The following is a 23,490-nucleotide window of genomic DNA, read 5'->3' as shown; positions in this document are numbered from 1 at the left end:
TATTTTAGGGGTAGAATGTTATTCTGTACATTACGGCTTACATGAGCAAAGGAGTACATGAGGATTGGAATGCCTGTACTGGGCTGCTCTATTGGTCTTTTTCCTGCAGCAAACTAAAAATGGCATAAATGATGGTATTTGCGGCAGGCACACATACCATCACATCTTTTTTTAATAGGGAGTGCAGTAAGATCTGTGACTGCCCCATACTTGGCCCCTTCAAGGACACATTAAGGGGTCAATTAGGATGGCGGATGGATCGCTACCGCCATGCAGGCGGTGGCGATCCGTCCGCCATCCCTGCCCGTCCGCCACCTTTCTTCCCCCCGCCATATTACGATGGCGGGGGGACCGTGGCGGAGGGGAAGACCGTCTGCCGCTTTTCCGCCACGGTCGAAGCTCTAATATGGTGGCGGTGTCAATCAGACACCGCCAGCCATATTAGGATATGCTGGGGGATATGCCTTTCCGTGGCGGCCGCCATGAAAAGGCATACGGTTCCTGCTTTGGGGGCCTGTTGCGGGCCCCCAGGTTGAAGGGTGAGGGGTGGGGGGTGTACATGGGGGGTACCTATGGTACCCTCCTGCAGTTGCATGCACAATGCGGCAGGCACCGCGCGGTGCCTGCCGCTTTTTGCATGCAAATGCATAGCGCGCATTTTTAACTTTGCGGAGGGTGCTGCTTAAAGCAGCTCCGCCGCATTGTTAAATATACGGGATGTGACCACCAGGGTGGCGGTCACATCCTAATTCCAACGGAGGATCCGCCGCTGCCCCTGCGGATGGTCTCTCCACCTTGGGGGTGGCGGACGGACGCAGGTCCGTCCGCCATCGTAATCGACCCCTTAGAATGGTGGCATTCAGGAAATAAATCTCTAACCCTGGGCCTGCAGCACATTTTGAAGATGTTAATATTTGGTCAGTGAGCAAGTTTATTAGCAAACCAACCTGAAGGTATCCTATTTGTTAATATATTAAATGTTAGACAAATCTGTGTGACATCACAGAAGGATTAGGGACACATTTTCAAATACTGAAGCTTATCCTTTAAACATCCAGTTTTTTTAATAGAATTATATATGCCTCTTATGTTGACCCAAGGGTGTGTTCGGTTATACAGATTTGTAGAGTGCATTATCAAAATGGAAGGTATCCTGGCACTGAGCAGGTGTGAGCCTAGGCACACTCAGAGCCTAGTGGGACTACTCAAAAAGTGAGGTCTTCAGCTTCTTGTGGAATTCAAGAAGTGAGGAGGAGGCTCTTATGTGTAACTGCAGATCCTTCCATGCTTTAGGAGCCATGTAGGAGAAGACTCGACCCCCAGACATGGTTTTCCATATTATTTGGGATTTTTTCAAGTAGGGGTACAGATGAGCGGAGGTGTCTGGATGGTTTGTGAAAGTTGGTGCGATTGTTGAGGTATCGTGGGCCTGTGTTATGTAGTGGCTTGAAAGTGTTGTTGAGGAGCTTGAAATGAGCTTGCTTGTGACTGGAGAGCCAGTTGAGCTCTTTCAGGTGAGGAGTGATGTGAGTATTCAGACACTATTTAACCAAATAACACTGTTTGTCAAGGTAAAGAGCAATTTTAACAGAGCAACATAGTGAAAAGTGCTTTCAAAATAAGATGCAATTATGTAAGACAATTATCTATAATTTGCACGTGCTCACAAATACTACTCTCTCAAGTTTTTTTGTTTGGAAATAAATCTATAATTCGCTTGAGATCGCAATTGTGGTTTCCAGCTGTAGTAGCATTTGACCCCTGTATTCCAGAGAAGCAGTCCTTAGCCTGCCTCCTCCCATCCTGTAATTTTGTCTTGAGGTCCACCACAGTGCTTGCTACCACCAATTTTGCGGGTAGATTAATGTCCCTTTCTAAACCTCCACCCAAACTCTCCCTAAACCCCTCATATTAAGGGACCAATTCCAATGTCGTTTGGAAAGGCTCCGAATGGGATTGGATTAGTCCAAATCCGATTCCGAATCTGCCTTTCGGACCAACTCGGACACGTTTCCCAACGACTGATTAAGATGGCTGAGTAGTGTTCGAACTGTTCGACTCGGTTCCAAAGGACATTGGGAGTAACCAAGACTTTCGAAGCCGAATAGTACAGCTCTATGGGCACGGTTTCTGAACGAGTGATTACAATGACCTATTCTGACAGCCGTTCCGATTCGGTCTGCTAGACTCGAATGGGCTGTCAAAAGCTGTCTTTGCGGCCCGTAGCAGGCCCCCCTTCACCCGGGGCCTTACGAATCGGTCCCATGGGTGTCGTCATGGGACCTCTCTTCACAACCATGCACAGTATGGCAGGCACCATGGGGTGCCTGCCACAGGGTGCAAGGTTTTCCCCAACCACCCCTTTTTTTCCATTGGAACCTGGATTCTCGTGCGGAACACAGGCTCTCATTGAAGTCATTGGAAGTCTGACCGAATTATGTTGGAAAGAATCGTAATCAGTTGTTCAGACTCGCAGGACACGATTTGTTCTGAAACAATTCTGAGACCGATTCGTTCGGAACAGTTTCCAAACGACATTGGAATCGGCCCCTTAGTATTGAGTATGCTCCATGTTCCAGTCATCTTCATCCTCGCACATTTACTTCTAATTAGCAAACTTACACATGTTAGGGTCTCCTCATAGTAAAATAAGAGAGGTGGATGTGGAGATTTACACTCATAGGTTTGTGAATCATATGTTATAATAGGTAAATAGTACTACTTTAGTGTTACATTAAGTTCTACAAAATGCAGTTTGTGACTCAGGCTCCAAGTATTTATGCATGCTCTTTAATAGAACACGTCTGATCAATCATCATTTTACTGCTTTTTGTAATGTCACAATACAAATAAACAGATAGATAGACAGACAGATATAAAGATAGATAGATAAATACATTGATAGATATAGATAGATAGATAGATAGATTTTTGAGCAGCATCATTTCTTGTTATATTTAGTAATTTGCTGTCCAGTTTTAGCCCCGCCCACCTGGACTGGAGGCTTCACTGGTGGCGTGACACTCTAGGCACTTTTTCTTCGTTCGGCTTTGTTATGCAATATCCCTCTCGACTTTCAGATGGTTTTCCTTGATACACTTCTTTAAATGCAAATTGGACCCTGATTGAATTCTTTGCTCTCTCGCTAATCTTGCAGGAACACTTAGCTGCTATATAGCTTATTGTGTTAACAATATGCAAACAAACATAAACACAGGCAACTAAACATTTAGAAAAACCAAAGGTGGTGATGGACGGAGCGTTGACAATACAAACACTCACCTGATCTGGGTTTAATCCATCACCGTTCTTTAGCTCACTCCGCCACCCCAGTTCAGATATGGCCATATGCAAATCAGTCTGACCCTGTGCCTCATGGGAACAGTCCAGCCTGAACTGCCAAGCCATGTCTTCCCTGGACCGGACTCAAGCTTCCCAGGGCCGGTTTCTGGCATTACAGCCGTCTTCAGCCAGACTTGCTTGACTCCAGTATCAAAGTGAGCAAGGGACCCACGTCTGAGCATACCCTGCCAACTTAGGGCGAACAAAGAAAAACCAAAGGTGGTGATGGACGGAGCGTTGATAATACAAACACCCCCAGTCAACTGATCTGGGTTTAATCCATCACCGTTCTTTAGCTCACTCTGCCACCCCAGTTCAGACATGGCCATATGCAAATCAGTCTGACCCTGTGCCTCATGGGAACAGTCCAGGCCGAACTCCCAAGCCATGTCTTCCCTGGACCGGACCCAAGCTTCCCAGGACCGGTTTCTGGCATTACAGCCGCCTTCAGCCAGGCCATTTACAAATACACTGCCGTGCTTTAATAGTTACAAATTGTACACGGTACAACATACATCACCTCAAACCCGTGAGAAGAGCTAAAATAGGAACGCTCCATTTTTTTTTTTGCCAGACATCAATTCGATAATTCAATACATTAATAACAAGTTTAGCGTCGGCTAATTACAAAACAGTCAATAGTACCCATAACGACAATAAAATCAAAGCATAGGCACAAATATTAACAGCACCAACATCCTTAATGTTAAAGACCTTAGTTCACCTAGAAGGATACACGTGGAAACACATCAATACCATGAATTTCAATATCACACTTCCGTGCTTTAAAATAAAATCAAAATAATGTATATCTAGCTGCACAGTTCTTTAGTCAAATCTATTTGTTTGTAATACTCTGTAGTCCAGAGTTTTTGTGTACACCCTTATGTCTATTGTTTTGCACAATGGTATGGCAGATTGAAGTCTCCAGTCCTTAAAACTGGTGCGGAATGCATTTATTGATATGGCTTAGCTATAAAAATTTGGTTACCAAAAAAGTACATTTGAGTTAGTGTTAATAACACGGAAAAAGTATAAATACTTTGTAGACATAAAATGAAAAATAAAATACCATGGCAAATACGCAAATAAAAAACACATGCACCTTTATTCATTATTATATTTGTCTCAAAACCAAGAAACATGTACTTGACGTATTTCTGTATCACATAATTGCATTAAATCACGATCCAAATTCTATTGACAAAAAGCCACTTTTAAGATTTTAAGAGTTAGTTACTGTAATGTTCTAGACCGCGGTTAGCGGTCTAGTTAACAGCGCCCGTCAGGGCGCGTATGCGCGGGCGTGTCACGTCACGCGCTGAAAGTATAAATAAAGGTGGGCGTGGCCGGCGAAGTAGTCCGGGACCACGCGGTAACTAGAATCTGGTGTCCTGAGTCTCATTAGCGCTCCTGACACCTGTGCCTGCGGCCTCCTAAGACTCAACACTGGCGACGAGGGTCCATCGACCCATGCTGTGCCCCGCGCTGCTCCGCCTCGGCCCTGACCCGACAGTGGGTGGGCCCACGACCAACATCTGGGGCCCGATGATCGGCGAGCCCAGGCTGGGCTGCCTGCTCGGCGCCTAATACCGGCGCTTCTCCCCGACCACGAATGGCCCTCATTTGCCAATGCTCCTGCAACCAGAGTGGACGGCCGACGGACGGGGTGTGCCACGTTCTGCTCAGCGTGCCTTGCGGCCCGGGAGAAGGCGACGTGAGTACCGCCCCAGCACACGTGCTGCGTGATGCCAATGCCTGTGGCCCCGACTCAGTCGACGGAGAGGGCCCTCTCCAGAGTGTGATTCCCCACAGTCGACAGCCAAGCTACACTCCAGTGGACAGCGACCTGGTCACGTGGCAGAACCCGCGCAGCAGCTACACGCTTCCCTAGGCCCCGCGCTAGGCCCCTCTTCATTCTGAAATGGCGGCAATTCCTCCCATTGAGCCCTTTGTTGTGGACGGCGCACCTGCATCCCTGGCGCCGCGCCGGAAGGACTGGACGGAACGCCTGCAATTTTACTTTGAGGGCACGGGCACCGCAAGGGAATGCCGCCGGGCACTGCTTCTTCATCAAGGGGGGAAGGATATCCACAGGATTTACAAGACCCTAGTGGAGGCAACCCCGAAGACCTACGTCACGCTCCTCAACGCGCTCAACGCGCATTTCGAGCCCATGGCCAGCAAAGACTACGAACGGTTCATATTCCGCCAGGCCCAACAAGAAGCTGAAGAATCGCTCGACGCGTTCCACGGCAGGCTCAAGGAACTCGCTAGCACATGTGGTTTTCGTGATGAGCAAGAGGAAATACGAGGCCAAATCATACAAGGGTACTACTCATCAAACCTGCAGGAAGATGGAAAACCGCTAGCAGACATCCTGAAGCTAAGGCGGTCCAAAGAACTATCGCAAGCAAGGGCATCACACATGGAGGCTTCCCTTCACCGACCAGTCAAGGTAGAACAGGTGAACACGGCCGAACAAGTTAATGTCGTCCGACCACAGACACGTCAATTTGGAGGAAAACGGCCACAAGAAAAGCGCAGAGAATGTGGATACTGCGGAGGCCAGCCCCACCGCGCGCAAGATTGCCCAGCACGTGGGAAAAGGTACAGCTCGTGCGGACGGATAAACCACTTCGCAGTAGTGTGTAGATCCACGAAGCCAAAGAACGAGGCCGCTCATGCCATACGGGAAAGCCAGGACAGTGAAGACATGGACGATGACTCCAATGACTACCCAGTCCACTACGTATTCGCCATTGACCAGCCACAGAAAAGGAAAAGGCGCCTCCCAAAGTGTCGCATAAGGATACACCAGCAGGAAGTAAGAGCCACGATAGACACGGGAGCCTCGATTGAACTCATGGCAGCAAACGTATACAACCAACTACGAGACAAACCGACCCTGAAAGCAGCCAGAATCCGGGTCTTCGCCTACGGACAGAAAACCCTAATCCCCCTAATCGGGTGCTTCCAAACGGACCTACAACACCAAGACAGGAAAGTCCGACGACGTCTATGTCACCAAAGAGGGCACTGGAATGCTCATCAGCGGGCAAGCTGCAGAAGAACTCCAATTGATATCCTTCGCAATGGCTGTACTAGTGGAGGAATTGGACACGATCCTAGAAGAGTTCGAGGACATATTCCGAGGCATCGGATGCCTCAAGGGGAAAGAGGTGTCGCTCCACATCGACCAGTCCATACAGCCTGTAGCCCTCCGACACCGCAGAATAGCATTCCATCTCAGGAAGAAAGTCGAGGAAGAACTAGAAGCCCTCGAACAACAGGGCATCATCGAGAAGGTCAATGGACCTACCCCGTGGGTGTCACCCATCGTGGTGGCACGCAAGCCCAAACAGCCTGGCCAAGTCCGCATATGTGTGGACATGCGCCTACCCAATGCAGCTGTCAAGCGAGAACGACATCTCACGCCCACAATCGATGACATCCTGGGGGAGTTAAACGGAGCAAAGTGGTTCTCCAAAATGGACCTCAGGTCGGGCTATCACCAGCTTCCCCTTCATCCCGACTCCCACTACATCACTACTTTTTCCACCCATGTGGGCCTCAGGCGGTACCGACGCCTCAATTTCGGCATATCCAGTGCTGCGGAAGTCTTCCAGAACACTATCCGTGAGGTTCTGAGCGGGCTCCCAGGAGTCCTAAACGTCAGCGACGACCTGCTGGTATACGCGAACTCGATGGAAGAACACCACCAAAGGTTGAGGGGCGTGCTCGAGAGAATCAAGGACTCAGGCCTGACCCTGCACCGCGAGAAGTGCCAGTTCCTTCAGAACAAGATCAGCTTCTTCGGGTACACATTCTCGGACCAAAGAGTAGCCCCGACCCGGACAAGGTGAGAGACGTACAGGATGCCCCAGCTCCATCCAACATATCGGAGGTGAGGAGCTTCCTAGGAATGGTCAATTTCTGTGGGAGATTCATCCCCGACTTGTCCAACATCACTCGACCCCTCCGAGAGCTCACCAAGACCACCACCCCCTGGCAGTGGGGCGAAGAACAAGAAACAGCCTTCCGGGACACAAAAGCCGCGCTGTCGGCTGACAAAACCTTGTCGTACTTCGACCCCGCGAGGCCTACAAACATCGCCGTGGATGCCAGCCCTTACGGCCTGGGAGCCGTGTTGACACAACGCCATGGAGAGGATGATTGGGCACCCATCGCCTACGCCAGTCGATCGCTGACCGAAACAGAACAACGATACTCCCAAATAGAGAGAGAGGTGATTGCGATCCACTGGGCCTGCAGGCACTTCCACGTCTATGTATACGGACACCCGTTCACAGTAACAACCGACCACAAACCGCTGATCCCACTCTTCCGAGGATCAGTGTCTAAACCGCCACCTCAAATTGAAAAGTGGATTCTCCAACTACAGGAATACGACTACCAATTAGAGTACAAACCAGGGGCGACCAACCCAGCGGACTACCTCTCCAGGCATCCCCGAGCTGCCACAAACGTGGAAAAGGCAGACGCAGAGGAAACGGAAGAGTATGTGAAAGTGGTAATGGAGAGATCCAGGCCCCTGCCGATGAGCATGGAAATGATCATCGACGCAACTCGCAACAATGAAGTGCTCCAACTAGTGCGGAAAGCCCTACAAACCAACGACTGGAAAGCCGTCCAAGATTCACTCAACAAAAGGACGCCACAAGCAAGAAATTCCCTGGAGACATTTCTGAGGATTAAAGATGAACTGTCGGTCGACAGACAAGGACGCCTAATAAGAGGGCCGCGGATCGTGATGCCAGAAAGCCTCTCCCAGCAATCGGTCGAGCTAGCACACCGTGGACACCAGGGCATAGTAAAGACCAAGAGTAGGCTCCGAGCCAAAGTGTGGTTTCCGGACATGGACACCAGAGTGGACAGATGGTCAAAGAATGCCGATGGTGCCAGGCTGCAGGACAACCTGAACGTCCGCCCCCGGTCATCACAGAAGACAACCCACAGAGGCCATGGGAACGGGTCAGCGCGGACTTTGGGCACCTCCCCGACGGAAGATACGTACTCGTCATCATAGATGATTTCACCAAGTACCCGGAGGTGGAAGTCGTGACTACTCTCACAGCCAAAGAAGTCATTGCAAAATTTGAGAAGGCGATCGCCACGCATGGCATATTTGAATGTGTCAAGACGGATAACGGCCTGCCGTTTCAAAGTCAAGAATTTGGAGAATACCTCAAAGACTGGGGAATCCACCACCGGAAAGTGATCCTTGGCTTGGGGCCAACGGGGAGGTGGAGAGGTTCATGCGCACACTAAACAAAGTTATCCGAATTGCCCATGCAGAGGAAGCCCCCTTGGAGAAAGCTATCTATACATTCCTGAGAGAGTACCGGCTCACTCCACATCGCACCATGGAAGCAGCTCCGGGTCCTGCTGCAATGGGGCGGGTAGTCAGGGACACCCTTCCCAGCCATCCAAACTGGACCCCGACCAACGTTGACCCGAGGAAAGCCCTATCCAATAGAACTCGGTCTAATGACTATGCCAGTTTCCGTCGAAGGGCCAAAGAACCCACAATCCGAGAAAGAGATCAGGTCTACGTAAAAGACAGATATCCAGGGAGCAAGTTCCGGCTCCCATTCGAACTTCGACCCTGCACAGTCAGGCGCCGCACAGGCACCATGGTGACGACTCAGAGAGGAACTGAAACCGTCACGCGCAACTTATCCTTTTTCAAGAAAGCCTCCTCGAACTCCCCAGACCACCGAGAGCAGGAGCCAGAGGAGGACACATCCAGCCAACCTGAAGGCCCAACCAGCCCAGGAGGAGATGACAATGATGCACTGGGAGAGGACATGGCGGCGAGCCCCGCAGCCACTGAAACTCCCAGAACGGACAATCTCCGGTCCCCGGATGGCCCCTGGAACTCCAGAAGATTCCCCCAAGAAACACCGCTGAGGGCGCCTGCCAGGGGAGAAGTCGCAGGATACGGGCTAAGAAGTAATCCGGCCCTATCCTCTCGGCTGGCGGACTTTGCAGTAGGCTGATCATGAACATTGCGTCCATCAGACTGGTAAAGGCCGAACGGCCCAGTATTCTTCCTAATATAGTTTCTAGTGACTTTTATGCTATTATTTTGTTTAAATAAAGGTTAAAAGGAATGTAATGTTCTAGACCGCGGTTAGCGGTCTAGTTAACAGCGCCCGTCAGGGCGCGTATGCGCGGGCATGTCACGTCACGCGCTGAAAGTATAAATAAAGGTGGGCGTGGCCGGCGAAGTAGTTCGGGACCACGCGGTAACTAGAATCTGGTGTCCTGAGTCTCCTTAGCGCCGCAGCGCTCCTGACACCTGCGCCTGCGGCCTCCTAAGACTCAACAGTTACATCTGCCACGTTCTATTGCAGTTATTTAGTTAGCACTGTAAAAAGTGATATTATTACCCCCATTCAATATGAATTCCTGATTTAGCTTCACCAAGATTTGAACACCTGAACTTTGTAAGAGCCAACAGCAAATGGCACAAAGATTTCAGAAATGCAAACCGGCATTGCGTTTAGAAAACAATTTAGTCAAATATAGTGAAAGCTGACTGGATAGACTGGTATCCTGGTTGTCCGTGACCCCGTACGGAGGATTTTTCTTTTCATGTTGCCAACAAAACTGCAAGTGATCCCCATCATCCACCTTTCAATACACAAACAATTCAAAACCTTGGAGTCTGGTTTCACGCAGAGGCCCTCAATTTGAGCGGCCCATTAATTCTAGCGGGCCGATACTTGCCCCGTCATGTACATCTTATGGGGTTTCACCCAGAGGCTTCAGGTGCTAAAAGCAGCTGAAATCTTTGGGTGAAACATGTGGGAGTCAATGCAGATAGGAATTCACTAACTGTTTTCCCTAAATCTAGTAATCTGGATTATTTCTGCCCCTTATCCTTGGGTTACCGATGCCCATGGTTTTGGTAATGCTGGAGGGAGGAATTCTAAGATAAATTCCAACAAAGTTGGTTCGAAGCACATTTAAGATGTTATCAGTGATGTCATAAATGATGTTATAGAACATGTCATGAGTGATGTAATAGGTGAGGTCATAAGCAGTGCATGGCGGGGCGTAAATTATAGTTAGCTCTGCTAACTATAGCTGGTGAATTTCTTAGTTTTTTTTTTCAAACATTAATGTTGTCACTGATATATTCACCCATAATGTTACTTTGACCTTTGTTTTTTTTCAGTGAATTTCTAAGGTTTAAAGAAAAAAAATAACTTTTTTATCAAACCTAACTGTGATGTTACTTTTACCTTTGTTTTTTTCAGGAAATTTCTAGGTTTCTTTTTAATGTAAATGTATTTGTTATTACCGTTCAAAAAGTCAACAGGGCCTTCGGCCACAGGCAGCCAACCTCATGCTGCTCACTGCCTTTGCCAGTGCAGAGCAGGGTATTGGCACCAAGGCCTGGCCTGCAGCCACCGGGGACAAACCTAGTACAAGCATTTGTAATGCATTAGGTCTTGCAGTTACGCATTTTAAGCTATTGGCATTGTAAATAACAATGGGGCATATTATCAAGAACAGGCGATAAAATTATCGCCGCTTTATCGGCAGGACACTGCCACTAAAGCAGCGATAATGGGCTTGATAATATGTCCTTGTGAATTCCCATAGCAGCCCAGGTTCTGGTGTTAACCTGGGCTGGTATGGGAATTCACAAGGTCATATTATCAAGCCCATCATCGCCGCTTTACCGGCAGTTTTCTGCCGATAAAGCGGCGATCATTATTATTATTTTTTTCTTTTTATAGAGTTTTATATAGCGCAAACTTGACCCGAATCGGGTATTAGAGTGCTCTACGTAGCACCAGCTGCATTACATGAGGACACATTCATTTTTTGGGGGGTTAGGCACAGGGAGATTAAGTGATTTGTCCAGAATCACAGGATGTTCAGGGTCATTGCCGAGAGTCGAACACAGTTCCCAAGATTTGAGGACGAACTCCGTAGCTGTTAGGCCAACTCCTCGCCAATAACACTTGTACAAGTGTTATGATTGGTAGTTGCATGGGTATTGTCATTGGCCACGCAGGCAAGGCAATGAGTGGGTGGTTAAAGTTGCAGTGGCCTACTGGTGAGGGCCCTTGCAAATGTTTTATTACAAATTAATCACTGCTCAGCACCCACCCCATTACAGCAAAAAGAAATAGAAAGCAGTTTTAATTTTGTTCTAGGGCTGCCTCAATGATCCATGACTGATAAATAAAGGGAACAAAGACAGAAAAGTCACATAACAAATGAATACAGATTTTCTTATTTATAACTCTATTTTGTGTCAAGAGGAGGTCTTTGCAGGCTCTTTCAACAACACAGGGCTGGCGTTTTTCTTTTGGCAACCCTACTTTACATTCCTTTTCATGAAATGCATTTTCACACGACCCCAGTAAATGTAAAATACAAATGTAAGGAATAGGCCGAATGGGGGCCCAGTTTACAAAAGGTATGTAAATATGCAAAGGGTCTTTAAAGACCTGTGAAAAACCTGGGCGTGCCGGAGATAAGACTCCAGACACTGCCCAGCCCAGCCACAGCAGCTCCAGCTGCACTGCACTACAGTAGCCCGGGCTGAGACATATGAAGGGGCAGTTTGTGTGGCAGCGAAACTCATTTTTTCAATTAATGAAAGACATTTCCTGGAGGAAGTATCTAATTATTAGCACAATGTGAGCTGATTGATAACGTTAAAGCTCTTCGGTATTATAGATATATAATATTGATGGTAATAAGTCATTGCGGGTTATTCATTTAATCACTGAAAGTTAGGAATATACAGGACGCACAATCAGCTTCTTGGATCCCGCATGCCTGTCACCTTCTAAATCTAAAGCACGCTCCTGCTTCGACGACAGAAGTAATTTGGGCAGAAGTGTGACCGGGAATGCACGACCCCCTTCTATCACTCCACGGCCCTCCTGGGGGTCGCTCCCCACAGTTTGAATACCCACCCCTGCTTTATACGGTTTCATACCACATTGTGGGGCTTCTAAGTGATATAAAATAACAGGTGTCCTTATTGTATCTTTTTATGGTACTCAATTTAATAAGCTCAGAACGTTGGATGGCTACATCTGCCTTGCCAGGATTGAAACTTATGATCTCCAGAATATTGTATTTGTCACTGGCGAAATCGTATTTTGACAAAGCAACCTCACAAAAATTATAATTCTATACTCTGGTAATACAGATGGTAAACTAGCACAAGGAAGACTTCAGATCTTACTTTAATGCACTAATACATGCAAATAAAGGCACATAAAAAATGCACACACACAATTAGTGCTATGTCTGTGTGCATCTCTGTAATTCTGTGTAAGCATCTGTTTGCATGCATTAGCACATTAAAGCCTTAGCTGCTGGCACTTTGCATACGTTTGAGCGCTCTTGTTTTTACCTCTCCTTCTCATCTCAAGTTCAGCATGGGAAGCGAGCATTAGTTGGCGGAAGGATTATGAAAGGAATGAAGTAATAGTCTGTCAAACCCAATTTAAGAGGGGTAGATATTTGTATGTGGCTTTTTTTTAAACGTAATCCAGCTTCAGTGTAGAGTCCTAATTGTAGCTAGGGTAGGCGCAAGGTTTATTAGGTTGTCAGATTTGAGGAGGAATTCGTATGCCTTTGTTTTTTTCCCCGATGGAGTTGAAATAATTGTATCACCGTTCTTGATAATATGTCCCAATGACTTTTATTTAGGTTTTTAAAAAGAAAACAAAAATAAAAGGCATTGTTATTTTCAATGTCAATAGCTCAAACTTGCGTAAATGCGAGACCTATTGCATTACAAATGCTTGTTTCACCTTGTGAAACATTCTGTAATCAGTTTTGTCTGTGGCTGAGGCATTTCAGTAAACTTTACTGCCCTCCTGTTATGCCTTTACTGTAGTTCTTCATTATCACAATGGCACTATCTCTTTTTAAACTAATGTATTGAAACTGCTGTAATGTTTGTATGACAATGTATGATCTGGAAACCAGTCTTATGTAAATTGCTCAATAGGAAGTTGTTCTCTTGTAAATTGCTTTCGCTTCAGTTGGGTCTTGTTTGTTTCTATAAAAATGCAAAATGAATAAAAAAGAGTGTTTTTTTGTCTTGACTTGTCTATATACTGTCCCTGCCAAATGTATGTAAAAATTGTGTATGTTCAGTGCTGAATTATTTGTTCAGACATAATTTTGAATGGCAAATAATAAAACTTAAAACACAGAATCATGCAACAGATGAGTCATTATAAATAATGATGTGAAATGTTGGACAAACCATTTTAGGTGGATCTGCAATTGATGTAATTAATACTTTTCTTTATATTAAATGAGTTAGAAAATGTGCTATAAAGTTAGTAGAGACATTACGTGTTTGGATTCGTAATCTGATTCTGAAAATGGTTTATGAACTGGAAAGTCTTAGCTCAAATATATGACCTAAGGCATTACTTTCTTCATTTAATGGGAATTATAAACTGGAATGGCCACTGTATGTGATGTAATGGACAGTATGTAATGTCTGATCATCAAACAAATACATTAGTGTAAGGCGCTAATCAGACAGCTGTGTGATGTGCATTGAGCGGGCCACTTCCACATTCTTCGAACAAGCACTGAAAATGCCATTCTTATGTTAAGCTCATGGAGGTACAAATGTGTGGCTGAAAGTGAAAAGTTCTACCTAGTGTTTAGGAAACCACTCTGCATCAAGACATCCTAAGGAATTATTTTAAAAACACACAAAGGAAGAGAAGAAGTATGTTTGACTCCTTCTAAACAATTGATGTAAATGATACCCAGGTTTTTATAGAAAGGACAAAAGTTGTTAATGTGTTTAGGAACTACCCCGTACCCATTCACAGATAACATATCACTGAATTTCAGAATGAGATACTTTCAGAGACATTCTGCTAACCCTGTTTCCACATGTTGGCATGCACGTTGTAAACCCCTACAGCAGCAGAGGGAGCCCACCTTCGACCTGCCTAGTACAAGACAGACAGCATGGCAAGTTAAGCGATGTCAGCAAGCAGGGCTCATTTTGTCAAAAATTCTCTTGTCAACAAATGAAAAGTTATTTCCGTTAAAATGTGATGTAATGACTTTCGGTCAGCAATGTTTTCTGTATTTCAGAAACAAACTCCCAGAGTGGTCTGAAATATATGCTTATGATTATAACGGTATGTGTCAGAAGACGAGCTGAATATAGGGGGGACATCTAATGTTCTGACCCTGGAGGCAGTCTGGTTAATGAGCAAGAAAAAGGTTTCTGGGAGCGGGGCAAGCCGAGGCTCTGCTGTGAGAACACTTGGCAATGAGCTGGGAGAACTGCAGATTTGGCTAGGTGATGGAACTGTCGATATAGCTAGGTTTAACCATTCCACCACCCTCCAAATAATCCACAGCCATCTATCTTTCGCCCCTGTTGCAGACTATTGCTATGATTACTCCGGGTAATCCCCATTACTCTTAGTCCTACTCATCCTCGACCCAGTCATCACTCATGAGGTATTCCACAGACAGGAAACAAAACAGGAAACACTTTTAGGCTCCACCCCCCTTCCTGCCAGGTGCTATATCATACCCAACCACCAGAAGCACATCCTGACACACCAAGCAACAAAGGCCTGGACAGGGAGGGAGGGTGGGAAGTATGACTGGGTCGAGGATGAATAGGACTAAGAGTAATGGGGATTACCCGGAGTAATCATAGCATTACCTCTACGTCCCTCGTCCTCGACCCAGTCATCACTCATGAAGCATACCAAAGCAATGCACAAACAGGCCTTTGGCAACCCAAACACAGCAAAACACAGACCAGACACAATGGAGTGCAGCAAGTGAAAGTTTATTAAAAACACACAGAATCAGAGCGGGGGGGGGGGCACAGCCTGCAACACCCCACGATCAAAATTGTTCCGGTCAGAAAGGGCACAATTCAACCGGTAGTGCCTCACAAACGTAGACTCGGAGGCCCAGGTCCCAGCCCAACAGATTTCATCAAGAGACCCACCGTGAAAAGCAGCCCAAGAAGCAGACACGCCCGGAGTGGAAGGGGCCTGAACACCCGCCGGACAAGGCAAACCAGCACCAAGATAAGCAAGAGTGATGACAGCCTTAATCCAGCGACCCAAAGTAAGCCTGGAAGCAGCCTTACCCTTACCAGCCAAACCAAAGGTCATGAAGAGGGAGTCAGAAAAGCGAAACCCCTCAGATCGAGCCACATAAATGGACAAGGCATGCTTCAGATCCAAGGAATGAAGCAAGAGCTCAGAAGGAGAAGAAGGAGAAGGACACAAAGAAGGAAAAACCAGCTCCTGAGAAGAGTGAAAACGAGAGCGGACATTGGGGACAAACCCAGGGTCCAAAGAGAGCACCACAGCGTCATCCAGAAAACGCAAAAACGGGGGAGAACAACGCAAGGCCGTGAGCTCCCCCAGCCGCCTCGCAGAAGTGATAGCCACCAGAAAAGCCGCTTTGTAGGACAGGAATTTAAGGTCCACAGATTCCAAAGGTTCAAAAGGGGAAGACTGCAAAACACCCAACACCAAGGAGAGATTCCAAGGGGGCACCAGAGAACAAACAGAAGGGGAAGAGAGAGAGAAACTCCGAAAAAGGTGAGAAACCAACACGCCATCCGAAGGAAGAAAGGAATCCGGGTCCCGGAAGGCACTGATAGCAGCCCATTGGCCCCGCAAGGTAGACAAAGCAAAGCGCTTCTGAAAGCCATCCAGAAAAAAATGAAGAACAGAAGACACAGGGCAAGAGGTAGGAGACAGACCAGAAGAAGAACACCACCCCGAAAAAGAAGACCAGTGCTTCGAATAGGAAGACAAAGTAGACGGCCTACGAGAGGCCTGCATCACAGAAATGATGTGGTCGGGCAGACCACGGACCCCAAGAGACAACCGTTCAACCTCCAGACCGCCAAGGTGAGGGGGACCAGAAGGGGGGACGGGGACCTCAGAGGAGAGGGGTAGTGGGGCAGAAGCCAAGGAGGGCCCACCGCAGGCCTAGCAACAGAGGAAACCAGGACCTCCTCGGCCAGTGTGGAAGAACTGCTACCACCTGAGCCCCCTCCCGCTGAACCTTCAGCAAAAAGGCAGGAATCAGAGGAAAGGGAAAAAAGGCATAGAGAAGCCAAGGAGGCCACAGGAGAGACAAGGCATCCACCCCCCAGGCGCCAACCTCCGGAGACCTGGAGCAGAACAGGGGAACCAGGGCATTGGATCGGTAGGCAAACAGATCCAGAACCGGAGTCCCGAACCTCAGGCAAAGCAGCCGAAAGGTCCGGGGAGCCAGACACAGGGACAGAGACGAAGGGAACCTCCGGCTCAAGGAATCTGCCACCACGTTGTCCACACCCCGAATGTGCTGAGCAGACAGGGCCAGAAGATGTTGCTCCGCCCAATCCAAAATGGAGCAAGCCACCAGATTCAGGGATGAACTGCGGGTCCCCCCCTGGTGATTAATATAGGCCACAGTCACCGTGTGGTCCGATCTCACCAGGACATGGCAACCCCCAGATGAAGATGGAAAAAGTGAAGCGCCCTCTCCACTGCAGACAATTCCCTCCAGTTGGACGACAGACGGAAACACATCCCCTTAGAAAGGTGGGAAGAATCCAGCCACCACTGGAGAGCAGACACAATGTCCATAGACACAGGCACAGGAACAGCATAATCCAGGACAGGAAAGGGAACCCACCTCTGCACATGCCACAGCAGAGGGCGCAGATGAACCATGGCCCAGGGCACGGTGAAAACAGATGCAGCCATGTGGCCCTGAACTTCCAGCCACTGCAGGAGGGGAGCAGAGGCTCGTGACAACTTCCTCAGCAACGACTGAAGGCGACGAATATGGGCGCCCGGCAGGAACACCTTCCCCAACACAGAATCGAACACGGCTCCGATGAAGGTCCTCCTGGTGGCAGGCTCCAGGTGACACTTCGGGCAAGTTGATCAAGAACCCTTGGTCCCTGAGCGTAGTCATGGTCAAGAGAAGGTGGAGAGACGGAGGCTGAACCATCCAATCGTCCAGATATGGAAACACCGACACTCCCAGGAGATGGAGATGCGCCACCAAGGGAGCCACCACCTTGGTGAACACCCTGGGGGCGGACCGAAGACCAAAAGGAAGGACGCAGAACTGCCAGTGCTGACCCTCCAGTCAGAAGCGCAGGAAACGCTGATCCCTCACAGCCACAGGAACGTGCAGATACACATCCTGGAGATCAAGAGTGGAGAACACCCATCCGGACTGGATCAGTGGAATAACTTTCTGGAGAGTCTCCATCTTGAACGGGATCTTCTTCACGAACAAGTTCAGACCCCGAAGGTTGATGACCATCCGGAAACCCCCGTGATCTTCGGCACCACAAAGATGATGGAGTAGACGCCCATCCCCAGCTCCTTCTCTACAACTGGGACAACCGCGAGCTTGCCGAACAAAAGACGAACCCCCTACAACAAGGCCAGGCGGCGGGAGGCATCCCGAGGAGAAGGGGTCACCACCACCCCGGAGGCGGGGGGACAAGAACTCGATCCAGTAGCCCTGAGACAAGACATCCAGCACCCATCAGTCGGAGGTCGTCAAGCGCCAAGCCGGAAGGAACCTGCGAAGTCTCCCACCAACCACAGGTGGATCACCATCGAGAACATCCCCTTGGATGGCATAGTCAGGAACGCTGCGGGCCAGACCTGGCACCCCTCTGGGACTTCTTTTGAAACTTCCGGGGAAAAGACCTGCCAGCACCACGCTGAATTCTGAAGGAGGACTGCTAAAACCTGGAAGGCTGGCGGAAAGTCCTGGCACCCGAGAAGGAGGAACCCCCACTGGGCGGAAGGTCACAAAAAGACATGAATGCTTGCGTTCCTTAAAGACCTTGTGCAGCTTCACCTCCAGCGAGTCACCAAACAGACAGGCACCAGTGAAAGGCAGCCGTAAAGCCATGGAACGCTGTGCCGCATCTGTCTTCCAATCTCGTAGCAAAAGGTTCCGACGGGCAGCAATAGAGGAACCACAGGACATCGCAGAAGCCCTCACAGAATCAAAGGCGATGTCCGACAGGAATTCCGCCTGGCGCTCCATGGACTCCAGCAACTCCGGACAACTGCCACCCTCCTGCATCCTAGAAAACAGGGACTTGAAATCGGACAGCAAAGACTGGGCAACATATGCCCCATAAATCCCAGAACGAATAGCCAGGTGAGAGGCGGCATAAGACTTTTTCAGGGCCAAATCCACCTTTTTATCCACAACGTCCTTCAGAATGTTATCATCCGCCATGGAAGGACGACCCACAAGACTGGCCACAACAGAGTCCACAGGAATGGAATCAGGCAACGAGTCCGCCATATCCTGCAATGGATATAGCTTGGACATAAACCTGGGCATGGCAATATGATCCGGGTCCTTCCACTCCTTCAGCAGGACATCAGACACAAAAGGATGCACCGGTAGAGAAAAGGCAACAGGCTTCCTAAACTGCAGCAAGAGCGAATCCTGAGAGGCGCTGGGTGCAGAATCATCAGGACACCCCATGTTAACCCGCACATGGGAAAGGACGTCAGGCAAGAGATCCCTGGAAATGCACTTGCCCTGAACCTCAACAGCAGCCAGAGAAGACCCATCAGACTCATCAGAGGAGGAAATATCAGAATAAAGGGCAGCAGAACCAGAAAGTCCAACAGCACCCTTCTTGTTCGCCTTCAGATCAGAAAGAGTCTCCAGGATAAGGCGCTTAATCCGATCATCATCCTTCCTGGCATGCTTCACAGGATGAGGAGAGGAGTCCCCACTGGAATCAGGGGAAGAGGGAGGCACAGGAGAGGAATGCTTCCTCTTACGATGGTGTTTGCCCATAACTAACACACCCAGGCACAAAGTAGTAACAAAAAGGAAGGAATACTACAAGGAAACACCTCCCCCCAGAGGTTAAAAAGTAGGGCTCACCCAACCAATTAGCCCCCCACAGAGAAAAAACTGCAGAGGCCCTCAAAGTATAAAAACGATCAATCCACACCAAAAACAGCCAAGGAGGCAAGCCTCGACCTCAGCCAATCACAAACCAGGCCGAAACAAAGCCGCGTAATGGGGAGGGGTGGGGTCAAAGCCTGGATAGCTTGACTCCAGTGGTGTGGAGAGCCTGGGACTCACGTCTGAGCAAACCCAGCCCACTCGGGGTGAAAATTACAAAAAACACAGTTGATGGACAGAATGTAGAACAATGTCATACATTCACCCCAGTACAAGGATCTGGGCCTAAATCCATCGTTTTTTTCACTCCACACCACCCTGGGTTAGACACTGGCTATATGCAAATCAGCTCTGACCCTTTGCCTCATGGGAAAAGTCCAGTCCGAACTGCCAAGCCCTGTCTTTCTCAGACCGGAATCAAGCATCCAAGGACCGGTTTCTGGCTATCAGCCTTCATTCAGCCTGGATAGCTTGACTCCAGTGGTGTGGAGAGCCTGGGACTCACGTCTGAGCAAACCCAGCCCACTCGGGGTGAAAATTACAAAAAACACAGTTGATGGACAGAATGTAGAACAATGTCATACATTCACCCCAGTACAAGGATCTGGGCCTAAATCCATCGTTTTTTTCACTCCACACCACCCTGGGTTAGACACTGGCTATATGCAAATCAGCTCTGACCCTTTGCCTCATGGGAAAAGTCCAGTCCGAACTGCCAAGCCCTGTCTTTCCCAGACCGGAATCAAGCATCCAAGGACCGGTTTCTGGCTATCAGCCTTCATTCAGCCTGGATAGCTTGACTCCAGTGGTGTGGAGAGACTGGGACTCACGTCTGAGCAAACCCAGCCCACTCGGGGTGAAAATTACAAAAAACACAGTTGATGGACAGAATGTAGAACAATGTCATACATTCACCCCAGTACAAGGATCTGGGCCTAAATCCATCGTTTTGTTCACTCCACACCACCCTGGGTTAGACACTGGCTATATGCAAATCAGCTCTGACCCTTTGCCTCATGGGAAAAGTCCAGTCCAAACTGCCAAGCCCTGTCTTTCCCAGACCGGAATCAAGCATCCAAGGACCGGTTTCTGGCTATCAGCCTTCATTCAGCCTGGATAGCTTGACTCCAGTGGTATGGAGAGCCTGGGACTCACGTCTGAGCAAACCCAGCCCACTCGGGGTGAAAATTACAAAAAACACAGTTGATGGACAGAATGTAGAACAATGTCATACATTCACCCCAGTACAAGGATCTGGGCCTAAATCCATCGCTTTTTTCACTCCACACCACCCTGGGTTAGACACTGGCTATATGCAAATCAGCTCTGACCCTTTGCCTCATGGGAAAAGTCCAGTCCGAACTGCCAAGCCCTGTCAATGTGGAAAAGTAAATTTTGCCATGTTCTGTGTCCCTACGCGTCCTCCATCATATGTTATCTGTGCATGATTAATATGCATATGTATTCCCCATGTTCGATTAAAGACGCAATTACAGTTGTGTCCATCTCTAGTATGCCAGTTTCCAGTTCTCGTGAATACTACGAATATCAGGCCTATGTAAAGCTACGTTGCCACGTTTCTCAGTGTGCACGTTATTTCATTATAAAGTCCCCATTTCTAGGCCTCAAAAGGGCCCGGACACCAGATTCAGCTCCTGTCTCCTGAGCCTCGCTGAGGAGCGATACAGCCCCCACCTGTATCCTTGACCCTTCACTTACTTCCTGCCTCACAGTGCCCGGTTCAGCCTGGCTCTGCCTCTGAGTCTGCCAAGAGTATGTTATGATTCTAGTTATCAGTCCAGCCCTCCTTCTCTGCATTCCTAAGCTACTGAACCGCATCAATAGTTTCCGTCATAGTCTAGCCTTTACGTCTCCATGTAAGAGAAATACTGTATTAATGGTCATTTAATATTCTTCATCACGCACTACATGTAGAATAATGCATGCTCCAGTCTTAGAGTCTGTTAGCCTTTACTCCGGTAGCTTTTGGATTCTATCAACATGTTCTCTAAACATCAGATACTAGATACTGTTTAGGTACATGTCGCCCTGACTCTCCAGACTTCAGTCTCTGCTCCTAACACAGAGTTCGTAGCCCCCAGCTTCTCCTAGTAATACGTCATTGCCAGTTTGCGCGCACCATCAGGTTAGAGGTCCCGGCTCCTTAGGTAGCCCCCTCCATGTTTCCGCCCCATTCATGACATATTCTGTTACGTTTGCATCACATATCTATGTATACGCCCTGTTACACCCACTTTCACCCTTATCTTTCGCGACTACTACGCGTCACACCCTTTGCTCCACCCACCGCTCCGCCTATCATATGTACTGTAATGCAACTGTTTTACTATATATGCTTGTGTATTGTTATTAAATGCTAGCGCGCTCATCCCAGATCCAACCCCGGCAGCTGCCGGGCCCTGCCATCCTATTCCCGTGCAGGTTGTCCTGTTCCTGTCCTTTATGCTGTAATAAACCTGCAAAACTCAAGATACCTCGAATCCTGACTCTTATTTATTGAGCTAACCGTTTATTGATCATAGTCAAAAATAGAACCGGTAATTAATTATTTATTTACCACATAATGGCGCCCGAATAGGGACTTGCCCTTTCCCCACGCGTCGGTGAAGCCACGCCGGCCCCCTGACCCTCTGCAGTCGTGACGGAACTCTTCTGCGCACCGGCAGATATTTCTGCTTTAAGTATCCCTCAGGCCCACGGAGGAGACGGAGGAGGCGGTCCAGCATCCAGACGAGACGGTGGAGGAACGCGGCGAGTCCCGACCAGAGCCCAAGCCGAGAGTCCAAGGTCCGAGGTATCCGGAGGCCCACCCGTAACAGAAGTCCGAAGTTCGTCCGTCCGGCGTCGAAGCAGTCCAGTCCAGTCCGAGGCCTTCCGTTCTTGCTGCCCGGTGAGTACCGTTGCTGGGGTAGTATCTAGACAGGGTCAATCTAAATTGTCTCTGGTCCGATGGGTCTGGGTACGCAGATCTGAAACGAAGTGTTCACCTAGGTGGATACGGGTCTTGATGCGTCCCTTTATGGGACCGGTATGTTCCGTGCTGTTTCAGCAGCGCATCCAGTAATTCTAGCCTGTTCCGTTCTCGAGAAATTCATGTGTTTCTGTTCTCAGTGTTCCAGGTAGTATTCTGTCCGAACTGTTGCTTCATAATGTTATTCAATGTATTTTCAATGTCGTGGTATGCCTGAATTGTTTTCTCAATTGTTATTGTTCCTCGTGTATTGTATTGTGTTCAGATTCAAGTTTGCAATGTCCCTCTTTTCGAGATTACGTCAGTTAAAAACTAGAAAGGGTCTGCTAGAAGAAGCAGTTCCTGTCCCGCCTAGGGACAGTCCAGGTCATTTTATGTATCAGAAGCATGGCATAAGCGCCATATTGTATCTAGATTTATGGGTAGAGTATACCAAGGAGTTAGAAGAAAAGTATAGATGGCCCGTATCAGGTACGTGGGATGCCGAGTGCATCATGAGAGTAGAAGAGGCATTATGGAAAAAGAAGGCCAGACAGTCACAGAAAGACGCCATCGAGTTATGGCGCAAAGAATCTCATAAAAGAACCGAAAAAGAAATCAGAAAGTCAGAAATAAGTCGAGAATCCTTAGAACGAGCCCAAGAAAGGGAATTAATCGAGATAGGTGAACGAGTTAAAACCGAACAGTCAGACAGACAGAGGAACGCCCTCATTAAGGGTATGTATCCTCTTCTTGCCGAGGGCTTGCCAAAAACGACCCCGGAGGCATCCAGTAATTTTCCGCCACCCTTAGTTCCGACCAAGCTACGTCACAAACCGACCGCAGCTGATATTTTCATTTCGTCCTATTTGGACGACACAGTCCCGGAATATGCAAATCCCGCTCCGCCAGTCCCTGTAAATCAGGCACTTCCTGCTCCTCCAGACACCGGGGCACCCCTTGCAGTACCTGCTACGGTCCCCCAGGTTCAGCCCGCCATACAAGTTCAGCCCGCATTTCAATTTCCCGCCGCGCTAGTACGAAGAGCATCAGTCGATGATTCCGGCTTAGGGGCCGCAGGAGGAGGTCCTCCTGGTACCCCGCCACCGCACCAACGTAAAACGTTGGCCGAGTTACATGAATGCGCGTCACAACGTACGCCCAAATATCAGTCCGCTGCAGATATCCGACGAGTC

Source organism: Lissotriton helveticus, chromosome 8 (assembly GCF_964261635.1).
Source record: "Lissotriton helveticus chromosome 8, aLisHel1.1, whole genome shotgun sequence".
Taxonomy (NCBI): Eukaryota; Metazoa; Chordata; class Amphibia; order Caudata; family Salamandridae; genus Lissotriton; species Lissotriton helveticus.
This window is presented reverse-complemented; position numbering follows the sequence as displayed.